This window comes from Notothenia rossii (genome assembly GCF_949606895.1).
Source record: "Notothenia rossii genome assembly, chromosome: 1".
NCBI classification, from domain to species: Eukaryota; Metazoa; Chordata; class Actinopteri; order Perciformes; family Nototheniidae; genus Notothenia; species Notothenia rossii.
In genome coordinates, this window is record NC_136912.1 from 47,071,624 (window position 1) to 47,088,846 (window position 17,223).

Genomic DNA, 17,223 nt, shown 5'->3' on the forward strand with positions numbered 1-17,223 from the left:
TGCTGTGCATGCAGAGCCTGCATGTCACTCACTCAAGTACCCCTGACGTGATAGCAGTGCAAGTTTTCCTTTTGTAGCAAGCAGCAAAATAATTGTAACATAACGTGTTTGAGTTAATTTGCCTACTTAATATCGCAAGTCCTAAAAAAAAAAAAAAAATCATCACGTCCTGTGATGTGAATATCGCGCATGTGCATATCGCGATTATCGTCACGACACGATATATATCGTGCAGCCCTAGTGTGGGTGTGTGTGTGTTTGTGTGTGCGTGTGTTTGGTGTGTGTGCGTGTGTGCGTGCGTGCGTGCGTGCGTGCGTGCGTGTGTGTGTGTGTGGGTGTGTGTGTGTGTGTGTGTGGGTGTGAGTGTGCGTGTGTGCATGGGTGTGTGTGGGTGTGTGTGTGTGTGTGTTTGTGTGTGGGTGTGTGTGGGTGTGTGTGCGGGGGGAGGTGTGTGTGTGGGTGTGAGTGTGTGTGTGTGCAGGCAAACTGCAGGCTCTCTTTTTGCTTTAATCTCTTTGTGGGCTGTAGCTTGAGTGGCGGTATCGTATGACTTAGTGATGTTTTATTTAGTTTTATTTTAACCAGCAAGTTTACATATCCACATTCTTCAGAAAATGCATGAAAGGTTCCCAAATAGAATGAAATGCCCCTTTCCTTTAAGAGTGTAAGTTATTTTCTCCAAAGAGAGGCAGGAAGACATCGCGCGGCCTCACTTACATTTTCCAGTGAACAGCTATGAGAGGCTTAGCATGGATGAGGCAAGTATCAATTATAGCTTTCTAATTGTTCTCATCATCTTGTCTACAGTAGGGCTGCACGATATCAGGAACACTTATATGATAACACTGTTGAATATTGCTATGACGATATCCCTTGCGACATTTAAACAAATATTTAAAATAGATTGTTAATGTCTTTCTCCTTCTGCCAACATAACCCCAGACTATGCAGAAACTGACAAAAATAGACCATTAATTCCAATCCAACAATATAGTGAATTATTTTGTTATATAGTTCATATATTATTTAAAAACGTCTTGATTATCCCCTTTACAAAATGTTCTGGACATCTGTTTTAGAGAATCACATAACTACCTGCACACATGAATATATATTTATAGATATCTTTATTTTTCCTTCAAACATCATCATTTAAGTGTCACACTTACAGGGAGGACGGCAGTGTAGTTCTTCTCGCCAAGCAAAGATGTGCTCCATGATATTATGAGTTCAGATTAAGGCATGGTGACACCACTGCTGCTTGTGTTTCCATGTATGTGACTGATCACACTGGAACAACACTCCAGTACTTTTTTTTCCTCAAGAAATTTTATTTTTTTGCAGTACACATCAGTGGTGGCATTAGACCTTTACGTTGTCCGTCATAACCATAGGCGGCGCCAGGGGGGCGCTAAGGGGTCCTGCAGCTCCCCCTAGGATAACCATCGCACCCCGAAGGCATTGTGACACCACATATGTGTCTTTTTCTTTTTACATGTGCGATTCATAATTTAAAAATGATTGATTCGAAAATAATATGCTACAGTACAGTACAAGTACTGCTGGGTCTCTGTGTTTCATTCAAGCTCGGCTCTGTGTGTCTGTGGCACACGTGCATTTAGTGTGATTGAGCGAGCGAGAGAGAGAGGGCACACCGGTGCCAGGGATTGTTGTTGTCACTTAGCATCTGGTTAGATAGCTGCATAACGGATATAAGAAGCTGTTTACACAACAAGGTGAAGGGAAAGTCCTCTCCTGTCAGACTGAGAAGCTCAGTGAGGTAAAGGACTATCTCAGCGTAGAGCACGCTCGTGAACTGTCAAGGAGGGGGGGGTTGACGCGACCACTGGTACACATAGGGCCGTACACACAGGTTTATTTACATGCTCAAGTCCACTGTTGTAGGGATGGGTATCGTAAGGATTTTATCGATACCGGTACCGGTACTGCTTATCGGTATCGGTATTTTTCGATACTCTTATCGATACTTTTCAATAATTTGGTGCTCAAAATTAAAGACATGAATACAAGGTGTGAAGATTAAACACTAATTGTGTTGTTATTTTCTTGCAGAAATAACAGTATAACTTATACATTAGCTTTTCAGAAGCAGACACAAATAAATAAAATAACTTAAAGGGGCCTGGCTCGCTCGTTGGGGTTTTCCCTCAGACAGAGGGTGAAAAGAGGCATTTTTTTTTAACATTTGTAAATCATTTACATCTTCATCCAGACATTTCAAACTGACAACCTAGCTCGACAAGAGATCCTGAAACATTGTCCTACAGTGACATCAAGCAAAACTATGATATGAAGAAATTGGTCAAAAGGCTAAGATGGCAAAAAGATAAAGGCGAGTACGTATATTATTCTGGATTGTACTTTTAAATCATCACAAAATAAATGATGTGCTGAACTGAAACACGTCAAAATGTGTCTGAAGGTTTAAACACAGAACAACGTATTTGAGCTTAAAATATGTCAATGCCTAGTAAACGACCAACAATTGCTGAACCATACATTGAAACGTTGACCTTTAACCATATTTAAATGCAGTTTTCCAATTCGCAATGACATCTGTAAGTTTAACTGGTTTATAAAGCATCCAATGAAAGGTCAAATTATTATAGGTGTAGGAGCTCACATTAATACACTGTCAGTGTTAATAAACTAAAAAAAGACAAGGCGATCTGCCTGCAAGACTTCACTCAGGTAAACAAAACATATTACCCGTGCGCAGCACTTAACCTGCCTGCGAGCCTTCGCTCAGGTCACATTTACACACGGCGCGACTGAAGGGTTATGGCTAGAAAGGATCCGTCTTGTGTAAAACTCTCGCGAGAGTTTGGCTGAATGTCACGTGGCTGAATGTTTAAGTTTGGCAGGCAGCCTTTCAGTTACGATCGTTAAAGAGCATCTTGCAGGTTTTTATTTTTTCTACATTTATACTTAAACTTGTTTGAAAAATTCAATTAAAAAAGTGAATGCAGGATTTGATATGTTTTACGAGACACAAGGGCAGGAATTCAGAGGGAAAGGAGCAATTTTGAGCTCTGCTCTTAAAAACGGCTTTTTTTTAAGGTCATACGTCAAACGCGTCATATTACATCACAAAGGGGACACATCTCCGCTCTCTGACCGCGGGTATAGTAGAGTTGCGTTGAGTAGAGCGGTTGTGTTTGAAGGAGCTGGTATTTTTCGGTAGTTTTACATTGTATTTCACCATTTGTAATCATGGTGCAGTATTGTGTTTGTGCAGGTTGCACAAATACCAGCCTGTCAGGACATCGAGTCCACAGTAAAAAGGACCGGAGCTAGCGTTCGTTCCTGGGTGCGTTGTGCATCCACCTCCCTGCAGCACATACTCTCCACAGCTTTATCAGGAAACCGTATTTCTTATCTCCCCCCACCCCTTCGCTGCTCTCTCTCTCCCCCCCCCTCGCTGCTCTCTCTCTCTCCCCCCTCCGGTACACGGCAACGTAAGACATAGTGTGGAGTTGCATTAGTTGCACTGGTTCTCCTCACACCACAGCTCAATTTCTCTCCGATGGCCGTTATTTCTTCTAATCATTGGCTGCTCCTGGTCTCTTGGACGCCTAGCAGGCTCATAATTATAAGGTTGTGGTCCGTCACATGCATTTGAATATTCATGTTCAACTTCTTCTGTGTCGAAACTAGCATTGGGATCCATGTTTATTAATACGTTACACCGGCCGCTCTCCCCCTTGTGTCCCCCGTGTTACGTCACACGCGGGAGGTCACGTGCCGAGGCTTTTCTATGCGGAAGTGAACATTTCTTACAAAAACGACGCCAGATGTCACTGTAGTGTATATTTCTGTATATTTTTTTGAAAATCTAGTATATTCATCATTTTCCTAGACATTTATTCACAGGTGTCTTTCACCTGGAAGTTGCTCTTTAACATCAGTGGGCCTCAGCAAATGATGATGAGAAGCTAAACTATCTATTAATTATGTCAATTACAGGGAGTGTGATTGTTGAAATAGGGTGTTAGCGGTCTTGCTGGTGTTCAAAGAAGAATGACAACACTGTAGATCACCAACACTATGGTTTATTTTTTATTCACAGGCAAGTCAACGTTGTCGCAGTAAAAGTCCCAAGATAGCTCCTGGTGCAATAAAATGTTCACTTGCAGTGTTTTACTATTATGTCTGATGTTTCTCTATTAATATTGCTGCTGCATTAATGTGTATGTTGCATCATGTTACTGCTGTAGATGTGTTTCCGAGCCGCTCCAATTACAACGAGAGTTACAACGAGAACGTGACGTCATATGTACACTAGACGGATCCTTTCTAGCCATAATCCGACTGAAGCCCACTAGCACTATTAGCACTAGCAGTATTGCTAGCACCGTTTTAGATTCAATGAGTGTCTCGTTTGCAAATGCTTCATTAAGTTGCTTGTGTTACCCCCTTTGCAAGCAACTAATTGAGTACATAGATTGCACCTTGCACTATCGCCACTACATTTTTTTAAAGTGCACAGAGTGCTTCGCTCTGTCCGCCATGCCTGCGGGAGTCTCACAACAGCACTGTTGAGAGAGATGACGAGTGGCATTTACAGTGGCCAATCAGAGGGGTCTCAAACCGGATAAGGAAGTAGACGTAACACATATACCGATAGCAGCACCGTTTGTCCAGCGGCTTAACGGTAACGGTATACCGACACCGTCCAATCAGGTACCGGTATTGACTTAGTACCGGTTCTCGGTACCCATCCCTAGTTGTGAATGTATATACACCGATCGTTCGGCACTACTTGCCCGGACAAAAAAACATTTCAACTTCTCAAAATCAGACCGGTGACCGGAGCGGACTCTCCTTCATCAGAAATTTGAATATGAATTAATAACCAAGTGTTGTGTGTAGAGTTTGGAGTGGTTATACTGTAGCATCATGGTGGTTAAATACTGTAGCAGCAGCAGCTGTGGTTTTAGCAGATAAAATGAATGTAAACAGGAGCTGCGGCCCAGAGGATGCCTCCCGTTTCCTCTGGCGGTTGCTGCATGTGTTCGTCATGACTTGCTTAAAACCCATTTATAACACTTCATCTTCAAAGAAACATACTTCAAATGTATATATGTGCTGTCTTTTTTAAATAACAGTTCTTCTCCTGCATGTTCTACCCCAATATTTTCCTCACTCGTCTCTCTCCCTTCAGCCATCACATGTTCCGCTAACATGGGCTTTCCCACCTTGGCCATAGAGTGGTGCAGGGATGACGTATTTACGCGGAAGTAAGCTGCGCATGGGTTCCCTTCACAAAAAAGCAATGGGATTTCTCCATAGGATTTTGGAAAATAGCTGGAAATAAGGTCTGTGGAAAACGAACCTATTAGATAAATGCACGTTTTGTTCAGCCGGATAATATCCACATGTCTGCCCTACTTTTATAATTTTCGAATCATAAATCTAATCGCCAGAAGCAAAATGCTAACGTTATGCTATAAAGGAACTACAGCCGAGTACTGCAGGGTCGCACGACTTCAACGTCACGCCAACTTAAAGGAGACCTATCATGCTATACAAGGTATATTTATATGTTTTCTTTTTCAAAATACCAAACAGATCATGCAATTTAGCCATGCCTCATTTCGCTCTATTTTGCTCTCCTCCACCCTGTCTTTGCATGCGCTGCAGCTGACAACGCCCCCCTGCAAAGGAGGGGGCCGAGTTACAAGCGTCATGTTACAATACTGTTACCATGTCACGGCAACCTCTCATTCCCCTGATAGGTGGATTTTGCATGATAGGTCCCCTTTAAGATCCATATTCAAACATACATATTCTAAATGGTACAAGTTGAAGCTTTTGTTTGAACAGTTTTCAGGAGGCAGGTACTTGCTTTCACGCAGAACAGGGAAAACAAAGTTAGAGGAGTGTTTACGTGTTTTGCGTAATGACGTACAACATCCTCCACAACTTCTGTAGTCCTATTCAGCCACTTGGTAACTACCATCGTTCTTCAGACACATCAACTCTTGAGAAATCACCAGTGGGGTCACTGCTTATAGATTTAATGTCGTAGAACAAAACGTGATCCGCCTCTTCAATTTGTGTCGACCACAGACCTTATTACCAGCTGGAGAAATCCTATTGGCTCTGAGACGAGGGAACCATGGATGTATAATAAGAACTGGATACAGCGTCGGAGGCGTGGCCTCGTTATTTCCGATGAGAGCTGCTCATTGGCGCATGAAGACAAAATGGCCCAACTTTTGAGAGAGCCCAATAACGGTAGATTTTCGATATATTGTGCGGCACTAGTCTACAGCATGCAATGGCTCACACCGGGGTTTAATTATATGTGGCCCGATATTGCTTTTTAAACATTTCAAATTGGCTTTGGGAAATGGATGGAACTGTGTTGCTCTTGTTGACAGGTACTCTGTTGACGTGTTGGTGGACACAAAGGTTAGAGCCCGGTGGCAGGAGACAGTGGGAGGCCACAGCATGGCAGGAGGTGACAGCATCCTTAGAATACACCTGTGTTCTAAGGATGCATTCAAAACATCACAGGTTGATCAAAATCAGTCATTTCATTTTGCCCATTGACACAAGATGAGTAATAAAATGTATTGCGTTGCATACCATTTCGCTTTAGTCCAAAACGACTGACATAAACTCAATAACCACTTGGCTATAATGTATCTTCCTCTTTGTTTGACCAAGTGGGCTGAAGGACACGTTTGACGGAATCTTTAAATGAGCTCAGGTAAAGATTGCTCATGTCATTATGTCATTTATTACAAGACCTATCCTTGTAACTGAAGGGCCACTTTTTTGTAGGCCTAAGTTAAAGGGGACCTATCATGCAAAATGCACTTTGTGATGTCTTTTTATACATAAAGCGTCGCTAACACTCAGAGCTAACCTGTACTGGAGGGCACATGTGTTTGAAAAGCAGGAAATAAAAAAAGAACTCATCTTGTGATAAACCCGCAAGAGAAAAAGCATTTGAGCTCCATACTGTTTCAGAAATAATCTTTGATGTGGTTTAGAACAGGATGGCGTTTTATCACAGCAGAATTTAACTTTATCTCTGGTAGAATTCTGATCAGGTATTAGCTCCGCCTCCTCCTCCTCTTTTTTTTTTTTTAACGCTAAGGACCCAAAATCCGCATTTCTCTAACTAGACCCTCCAGAAAAACGCAGGCAAAAATCCTTGATTATGCGGGCTAAATTCCTTGATTATGCGATTAAATATGCGGGGTTTTTATGTGATTTTATGCGGTGAAATTGCAGGAAGTTGCGAAATATGCGGAAAGTTGCGAAATATGCTAAATATGCGGGGAAGAAGAATAACAATCTTTTGAAATATTGAGCTGTCTTATTTATTCTCTCTCACACACAACCTGCCACTAACGTTAAACTCCTTTACTATTCAATTAAACACATTCAATGTTTATTTATTGTAAAAGCAATTGGGCTATTTTAATCTCACACACACACACACACACACACACACACACACACACACACACACACACACACACACACACACACACACACACACACACACACACACACACACACACACACACACACACACACACACACACACACACACACACACACACACACGCACACACACACACACACACCCCCCCCCCACACACACACACACACTTCTCCGCCTCATTCTGTTTTCATTTACTCGTTCGTTATCTGACCAGCTTCAATCTTGTGGGCTACTCACTTCGTTTCTTGTAGCACTCGAAAGGGTTTTGGAAGTTGATGCCTCGGTGAACGTGAGTCGTTTGGCTTTCTTGTCCACAGCAGCAGAAAGCATTTTCGAATGTTTGAATGAATCAAAGTGGGTCGTCACCGTCGATTTTCTCTTATGCTCCAACACACAGTTGCACGGAGTGCAGAATAGTTTCCCCCCACTTTTTGCCCGGTCTTTAGTAGAAATGTTCGTCGGTAAATGAGATGGATTAGATCTTTTCATCTTGGTGTTTTCTCTATCGTGTGAGCTCCACACGTTCACTCTATACAGTGTTGTTTACATTCTGTGATGCGCGAGCTGATGACGTCACGTCAAGACGAGTTAACTTTTTTTTTTCTCAACTTTGTGTGGAAAAATGCGGGGATTATGCAGTCTTTTGATAAATATGCGGCCTTTTAAAAATCTGCGCCATTTTGCTGATTATGCGGTAAATTCTGCGATCGCAGAATCGTGTTTTTCTGGAGGGTCTATCTAACAGCGCTGCAAAAGAGGGGTATGAGCAGTATGAGGCATGGCTACAATGGGTGATCTGTTTGGTATGTTAAGCAAAAAACTTCACAGACATGTTTTGTATAGGTATGGCCCTACAATACATTGTTCCATTATAGCATAATAGGTCCACTTTAAGTTAACATTGAATTGGCTGCTCAGTTTCAGTATTAAAGGAAATTTGTTTAGAAATATAAAACAATACATATTGGTATTTGAATTCAGGTTTGAGTGATTATCTTTGCCTGTGTTATTTCATAAAACAACTAAATGTGTTACACATCACTTACGCATAGTGGAGAGCTATACACTACCTTCACTATGTGTTAGTTACCCCTGCAGTTGAATACTACATGTGGATGTTAATGACCTCCATCATATAAAAGTGCTTAACATTGTGTATGTATGGAATTCATCCATGTAGCTATACCACCTGCATCTATTCACACTGTTGGCTTCATGTCAGATTTATAATACTCGTATAAATGATTGGAAGTAATTAAGTGTGATGAAAACTGGAGCTTTCTGTCGTTGGCTTGTCTTATTGCCTTTTTCAGAAACTACAAGAGATATATCTCCTATTTTTAGTGAATAATGGATATTATCAGTTACAGTTAAGGTCTCCCTCGCAGGACATAATATATCAATTAAAACACACACAAATCTGAATGAGAGAGTTACATCATTAGTTCTGAACGCCAGACTTGTCCTGTACATTTTTGTGTCTCCATTATGTGTCTCTCTCTGTGCTTTGTAACACGTTTTGGCAGTGGTGCAAAGAGCAAAAAAGTGGGAAATTGATTTGGTTTTCACACAAACAAATACTAGATTGTGTGAATAATAATTTGACAAAAAGATGTATGTCCAGTGGATAAGGGCTCAGTCATGGAGATTAAATCAGCTACAGTCATATAGCATAGAGATTTAGCAATGCACAGTCAGCACAGGTCGGCATGCAGCGGGTCCAAACAACACAACTGTGAATGAGAAGTGTGGTTGTGGTCCACTTTCCCCTTAGTTGAAAGGGACCTCAGAACCAGAGGGCTCATGTCCTGCTACTGCAGGCCCTGGGTAAAAGGAAAAATCCACAAGTTACTGTATATCGGGTAAGGAGAGATTTTTAGAGAAAAATGTGATCACACCAGCAGCAAAACATTCTGAACTTGCAGACACACTGCAATCTGTAATGTGCTACCCCATATTAGTATACCACATTTCTTCCTACTTTTACATGTAAATAAAGAGATAAGTACCCAACCAACAATTCTGCTTATTATAACCGCCATCTGACCCTCTCAAGATTAATTCACAAAGGTTTTTACTTTTTACAAATAATTTGGATCATGGATGGTTACGCAAAAACAGTTGGTGGTCATCAGGAATAGCATTTCTATATTTGTTTAATGGTAATTTGAAACTTCTTATTGTGTACAATGACAGAGGTATTACTGCGTATGTAAGATCAAAAGGGAGAACACAAATATGTGTTGTTAAAAAATGTCTGCACTAGTGAAAATCATCATTCCAACATCTTCACTCATTGTCGTGACCTCATAAACGCACTGGACTGAGATTGAATGCCTCAGAATTATCAATATATGCTATAATTCACAACGTTAAAGTTATACCATTATTACAAATAATGTCCTACATACTGGACCCATCTTGATCCTGACTCAAGTTGCTGTTTTTTTCTTTCAGCGCCGTGTGCGGACCTGAACCACTGATGCTTCAACCTAACACTCTCCTCTGCATTACACCTGCCAGCACAGGTAATGATGTACGACTGCAAACACACACGCACAAACACATGCTGTATCTGCTATGCTGTATGTTTGTCCAGAGGGTAACTGGCTGAGTTTAGCTCTTTAGAACATATTGGCTCTTATTTGTTGCACAGGGAGTTGCTGGAACTCCCAGGAAGTAGCGTACGAAGCCATAAACTCCCGGCACTGAGCTGGAGAACATTATTCAATTTCCATTTCATTCAGGCTTTACTCTGTCAGCCGGCTAAAAGCTGCAGCTTATCACCTCTGTCCTGAACACAGAGCACAGAAACCTGGGAAAGAAAGGAGGAGGGGGATGTCTGAAAAATGTGATAAATATTCAATTATGTTAGTTTGTTTTGCGTCAACTTTATTTGCATGTTTTGCAGTGCCGTGTTGATGCCATTATTGAGAATATTATATTGCTAATATGGATGTATTTAAGCAATGAGTCCCTTTTAAAATAATGATAGAAAAATATGTGTATTTCCAAATTGCTGAGTGGATATATTTAGCACAGACAGACTTTGCAAAGAGAATTTAAAGTTCACTTGATAGCAGGTTTTATTAAACTGATTTGCATGCATCCTCCGAAAGGATAATACAGAATATATTTTTTAAATGATTGAGCCTTGACATTAGCCATATTATTTCTTAAGTGATTTATGATGATGGTTGATAGTCTTTTAATATAGCTGTCTCCACAAACTTTTGCATCTGCTTGTGTCTAACAAAGCTAGAAGGTAAGGACCATTTCTTTTTGTGTTTCTTTTTTTTGGTGTTTTCACTGAATTAGGCTTTGCTGGCTTAATATTAAAGACAGAAGGCCTTTTTTCCCCACTTCATCTATTGAACTGAGATATTTCAAGTGACCTCCTCTTTGTTGTCTTCCTCTTTCCTCTTGTCTCCTTCCTGCATACCCTCCTCTCAGCCCCCCGCCCCTTCTCCTATCTGCTATTTTTCTGACAGCTCTTTGGGTTATAAAAACCACCATGATATATGATGTTGTCTGACCAAAACACTAAAAAGTCCCACAGCGATCTAAACAGTGCAGTATGCTCTGTCATTACACACACGCACGCACGCACGCACGCACGCACGCACGCACGCACGCACGCACACACGCACACACGCACACACACACACACACACACACACACACACACACACACACACACACACACACACACACACACACACAGTCATTTTGGAATAATGTCCACATCGACAGTTTTTCTGTCCCTAGTGGGTATGTCGGCATTTTACACTGGACAATAAAGATACACACAGGCAGACACACATAATCAAATTGGCACAAACACACACATACCCCTCTAAAAATTCAGAACAGCAGGAATCAAGGAATAACATTAGCTTAAATAAACCCAAACAGTTTTTAGTACAACAACATTATAAAGATTTGAATGGCCAATGTGCAGTGGAAGTCTGTGACAGAAAATGTGTATTTTTCCTGCTGTCCTGATTTCAATAAGAAGATTGTTCCACCCAGGGATGGCCCTGGCCAACTTGTGGCCCCTCGCAAAGGTGTTTCACTAGACCCCTCGGGTCTGTACACAACTGTGGGCCCCCTCTGCAAGATGAAGCCCAACTGGGAGTAGGGAGGGGGAGTGTACAATTTTTGATACATGTTAGTGGCCCACTAAGTCTACACAATAGGTTGCTTTGCTGTAAATCATAGCCTTTTGAACAGACAATGTCCTATTGTTTGGGACATCAGGAGTGGAGTGCACCAGCTGGCCGTAAGACTGGTCGTAACTCTATGTCCGACGTAGAACCGAAGGTTAAGACCAAACTAAAGTTATGACTAGTGCACGACGTAAAAAATCTTTCAAAGCTTCGCCCATTCACTTGAATGGGGTGACGTAGAAGATTTTTAATCTTCGCCGAACTGCATTGTGGGGAGCGGAGTAGGCTTTGCAAGCATCGTGAGCATCAAAAGTTGAGCAATGTTCAACTTTTGATGCTCCCGATGCTTTCGAAGCTGGCATCAGCCAATCAAATCCCGTTTATGCAAATCCCGCCAGGACAAGCGCTAGCCAATCAAACCGCGTGCAAGCTGGGAGAGCCAGACCGCAGTTCATTTCCTCATATTCCAAACGAGAAATTACGGAAGCAAATCACCCGGTTCTTTATGACCAGAACTATTTACCGGGATACAAACCGGAGGAACCAGGCATGGAGAGAGGTGGCAGAGACAGTGGGTGAAACTGGTAGGTTTTCGCCTGTTTGGGGAGTTTATATCCAGTTTACTTCGTTTTAACATTGCTATTGCTTTGTATGTCGGGGGCGGGAGATACATTGTGATTGGTTGTTGGTCGCGTTGCTCGCAAAAAATCGCCAAGCTTCAGACACGTCCAGCATCAAGATTTTTCAAGATCTTTTTCATGCCTGTGTGTGGACGGGCCGTTAGACTATGCGTTGTGCCTGGGTGTAACTTTTACGTCTAGTATAGAGCAGGCGTAAATCGGAAAGACAGACTAGTATTCATATTAACATAAAACAGGCAAGAAGGAAAATAACAATGGCAGTGCGTCTTGTTTACAGGTTTAACAACCAAAGGGCATTATGACGAGAAAGAGTCGTCCGTGATTGAAAAAACCCACTGGACATCTATTCGGACAATGAGCTGATAGAGAGGTTTCGTTTTGGCAGACATGCCCTTTATGAATGAATCAAGGAGATCTCCCCTCAACTACAGCATGGATCAGACTGAAACGCTACGCTCTCTCCCCAACCTTGCCGGTGCTGATTGTTCGAATGGAGAAGTTCAAGAGTTACATTATGTAGACGTGTGTAGCTTGGCAACAATTACTGTTTTGCGTGTATCGATGTGGACGCGCATTTTAAGAGTAGGCGCAGCTACGACCGTGACTAGCCAGGCTTGGTGCACTCGGTGTAAATTTGAATCACTAAATTGGACGTAGCTAAACTCGACGTTAGAGTTAAGACCTACTTTTTTACGCCCAGCTGGTGCACTCCACTCCAGGTCTACATATTTGTTATTATTTTTGGTTATTTTTCCCACTAAATCCGAAGCCTTTCAGTGTTGACCTGTGCAAGACATAGACACAGAGAGAGTGTTGGTGCATTAAAAAAACAGACACAATGAACATGTGTTAATATTGCAACCAATAATGCAAAGTGCAATACTGTTGTCAATTGCTATTTCTATCATGGCTTGTCCAAGTTAACCTTTGAAACACTCATAATGAGCTTTACTGTTGTCTAACATTATTATTCATTCAGTGACAATAAGTATCTCCAGCATATAGCCAGATGAACATATAGCCGTTCTGACCTGATGGTGTAATGTGGAGGAGCTCCGGTCTTACACCCTGGTGTGTGTCGGCAGTGTTGGACAGGCTTTGTGAGCAGCATAATGCTAGTCTCTCTTTGCGACATAATAGAGTCTCCTAACACTCATTGTTGTCTGATTAGGCTGAACAAAAAAAGCTTTATAAAGTCAGGGCAATTACTGTTACAGCCCTCATATACATACACACAAAGCTTCACTGCTCTGCACCAATGTTAACAGACTACCTTTGGCCTGTATAATCTATTGTCCAGTGGAATGCAAATTGGAGCATAAATTGGAGTGAGGGAATGTATGTGGGTGTATAAGCTATTTGCAGTGGTTCATGATTTGTTTACCTGAGTGGAGACACATTGCTTTCAGTTTTGGTTGATGTGGTAGTTAATAAGTGGAGAACCGTCCTGTGATGGCAGTGTGTGTAGGATGGTGGAATAGCTATTTGCTATATACAGTAAACCCAGACCTCTCAGTGGAGATATCTGCATTGTAGCAGATAAAGACTACCTAGATATTTCCCTATGTTTTCTTATTATGGATTGAGGATGTAAACATTTAATCCCGCCATCATGGAGCATTGTATCCAAAATGTTCCTTAACCTGAAGGATCTATCTAAAGCAGAGGTGGGGAACCTCCGGCCCCCGGGCCGTATACGGACCGCGAGACCATTTTGTACGGCCCTCGAGGTAATTTATAAACACACGCAAAAAAGAAAAACATTAAAGAAATCTAGACCGCAAAATAATTAAACAAGTGAGTGCCTGTTTTTCCTGGCCAAGGTCAGGGTCCTTGAACACTAGGGCTGAACGATATATCGTGTCATGGCGATAACCGCGATATGCGCATGCGCAATATTCACACCGCAGGGTCGTGCGGTTTTATTCATTATAAAAAAAAGGCTAACGCACTTTAGCACAAAATTCAAAATAAAGATACCTTTATTACTTATCGAAACTGCACATAAAATATATCCGATTAAAGCTGAGACTCCACAGATTATTTAAGTATAGTATCATCACTAAGCGATCCGATCTCGCGACAGGGGAAGCAAACACAGACATCAAAACACGTACCTTTACGGAGCTTTTACGGGAGATCGTCTCACCGTAGCTGTCAATCTGATCAAAAGACGTGTTCAATGGCATTAAAACGAGAAAAATTGGTTGATCCATAGGTTAATAATGTATCTGTGGCTTTGAAGCAATTGTTTATAATCCATAATTCAATTTTAATGTAAAAATCGGAGCACAAAAGTTAGTGTATGCAGCTTCCGGTTTTGGCTACGCGTCACTCTCACTCCTCTAGCAGAGACGCATCCTTAAACCCGGAAGTAAACTTCTTTCGGTTCCTTCGTCAAAAACCAATGCAAATTCTCCATAGGATTTTGGAAAATAGCTTGAAATAAGGTCTGTGGTTGACACACATTTAAGAGAGGGATCACGTTTTGTTCAGCCGGATAATCTCCACATGTCAACCCTACTTTTATAATTTTTGAATCATAAATCTAGTTGCCAGAAGCAAAATGCTAGCGTTATGCTATAAACAAACTACAAGCCAGTACAGCAGGAGGGCTGCTGTGGCTGCTTGCTACAAAAGGAAAACTTGCGCGGCTCTCATGTCAGGGGTACTTGCGTGAATGACACGCAGGCTCTAGTCTGCATGCACAGCAAACCACCAATCACAATAATTCTTGATCAGATCACAGCAGGCCCCGCCCCGCTAGTTTGCAGACCATCAAAACACCGGTAAAAAATGAGCGAGGCACAGGAGGACAATACCTTCATCCGGTTAAATATAGTTAAAAAAAACGCAATATATATCGCAGGGAGGGAAAAAATCGCGATGTCAGTTTTTTTCAATATCGTGCGGCCCTATTGAACACAACACGAGTGTCATCACGTGCTATATGTCTCGTCTGACAGGGCAAGCCCCCAGGAAGTACCCCGGACTCAGATGAAAATATTCTTTGCACAGCATGAAAGAAATGCCAAATGAATGGGCTGTGATTTTAGTATAGAGGTCAATAACTTGTACGGCCCTCGGAGGATGTTGAAAACATTTAAATGTCCCTTGAGAGGAAAAAGGTTCCCCACCCCTGATCTAAAGAATCCCTCTAATTCATATTGAAAGCTAAGAGCATTTTCCTTTCTAGATCTTGTGTATTTATGAAATGTATGATTAAAATGCATTTACAGGAACCGCTACCTCAGCACCCAGACTCGGATAAGTGGTAGAAGATGGATGGATGGATAATTAAGACTTCAACATTTAATTTGCTTTTTTTCTTTGAAGTGTCTCAAATATAGGTTGTATACCTTAAAGGTCCCATGTCATGGCCATTTCTACTGATCATAATTCCATTGTTGCGGTCTACTAGAATATATTTACACTGATCAATCTTCCAAACTCACATTGGTTTATCATACAGATGTAGCGATTCATTTCAGACAGTTTGAAACGCGAGGGCCGTGATTGGTACGTGATCTGCCCTCGCTCAAGGGAAAACCTCCAGCTTGACTTGAGACCGCCCCCGTGATAGATAAACGTAATTATAATGAAGCCAGCTGCAATGGATCATTGATCCACCATGGCGTGCATTGGGGTTCCACACTGGAGCTCATCTGAAATAAAGTGAGATACAGTATGCTGGATGTACAGCGGAACTTTGTTAAGATCCATATGTCACGGATATCATACTACTGTGCTAAATAAGAGACATGTAATCATTTACAAAACATCACCATGTTGTTATTTAACAAAATAATTTTGTTATTCGAAAAAAACGAACGGGAGGAAATGCAGCCCGGCTCTCGATTTTTAATCCTAATTTAATCATCATCTTCACCACGATCATTTATGTTTATGTTCGCCGAATTGACATGAAATCACTGACACATATAAATATACTGTATTCAACTTCATTAAAACGTTATTAATGTGCCTAAACTCAGTAATTCACCAAAAATATGTATATTTTAATGGAGCTTCGTCGGTCTTTCAGGATCCCAAAGTGTAGCGGAGGGATCCTCATCTGGATGAAGGGTGTTATTTTCCCCATAAGGAACAAGTCGCTGCAAATTATCCCGCTTATTACATGGCCACATTCTCAACAAAGTAACGACATGACTCCCAATATTAATTTAAATGCTTTTATTGATTTAAAAAATAGTTGTATGTATTGATTTAAATTGACATGCATCCGCTAAGAAAAATAGTCCGTTGTTACCGTTTTTAAACAGTCTGAATGAAACGGCAGCTCTCAGCTGTCTATTTACACAACTAATGGCCCATCAACCACAGCTCTCTCCCCCCCTCCCCCCCTGATCTTTCTTCTCCAGCAGCTAAATTAACAGTAGGTTACTCTGAGTGACCATAGACTGTATGTGACAAGCTTACAGTTAGTGACGTAACAACACCATAAAAGCTGGTGGGTTGAAAGCAATACGGGAGGTAAAAATAACTAGAATAATTGTGATTTATTTATTTATTGTGGCTTTTATGTTTTTAGGTATAAAATGTTATGTAATTCAGGCTTATAGTTCACCCTTCTCTAAAAGCCTTCAACAATGACAATATTCATTGTAATTTAATAAATCCTTCCAACACACATTGTAAAAAATAGCCTACTGTAAGTTAAGAAATCATTTCAATATGTACATCTTCTGATGTAACAACAATAACATTATAAATAGTAACATAGCTGAACATGGTACTGCACATTTAGCTTTGAGTGTTACTGACCTGAGATGTTTTTATTACATGAATTAAGGTGACTGAGGCTTTTTAACATACAGGGATGCAAACTCATCAGGTATGAAAAAGGTGACAAGGATCCGAGCCCCCGGCTCCCCCACCCCACGGAATGACAGAGGATTTTAGCAGT

General features: G+C 41.3%; 1 protein-coding gene across 5 annotated transcripts in view; it reads left to right on the forward strand.

The window, feature by feature from the left end:
* Positions 1–17,223, forward strand: part of tenm3 (teneurin transmembrane protein 3) — a 690,209-nt gene that overhangs the window by 257,595 nt on the left and 415,391 nt on the right. For all 5 annotated transcript variants that reach the window (XM_079656342.1, XM_079656340.1, XM_079656341.1 and 2 more), the window contains one exon: positions 9,944–10,014. The gene's annotated coding sequence lies outside the window, so the exon portion shown is untranslated. The remainder of the gene's footprint in view (positions 1–9,943; positions 10,015–17,223) is intronic.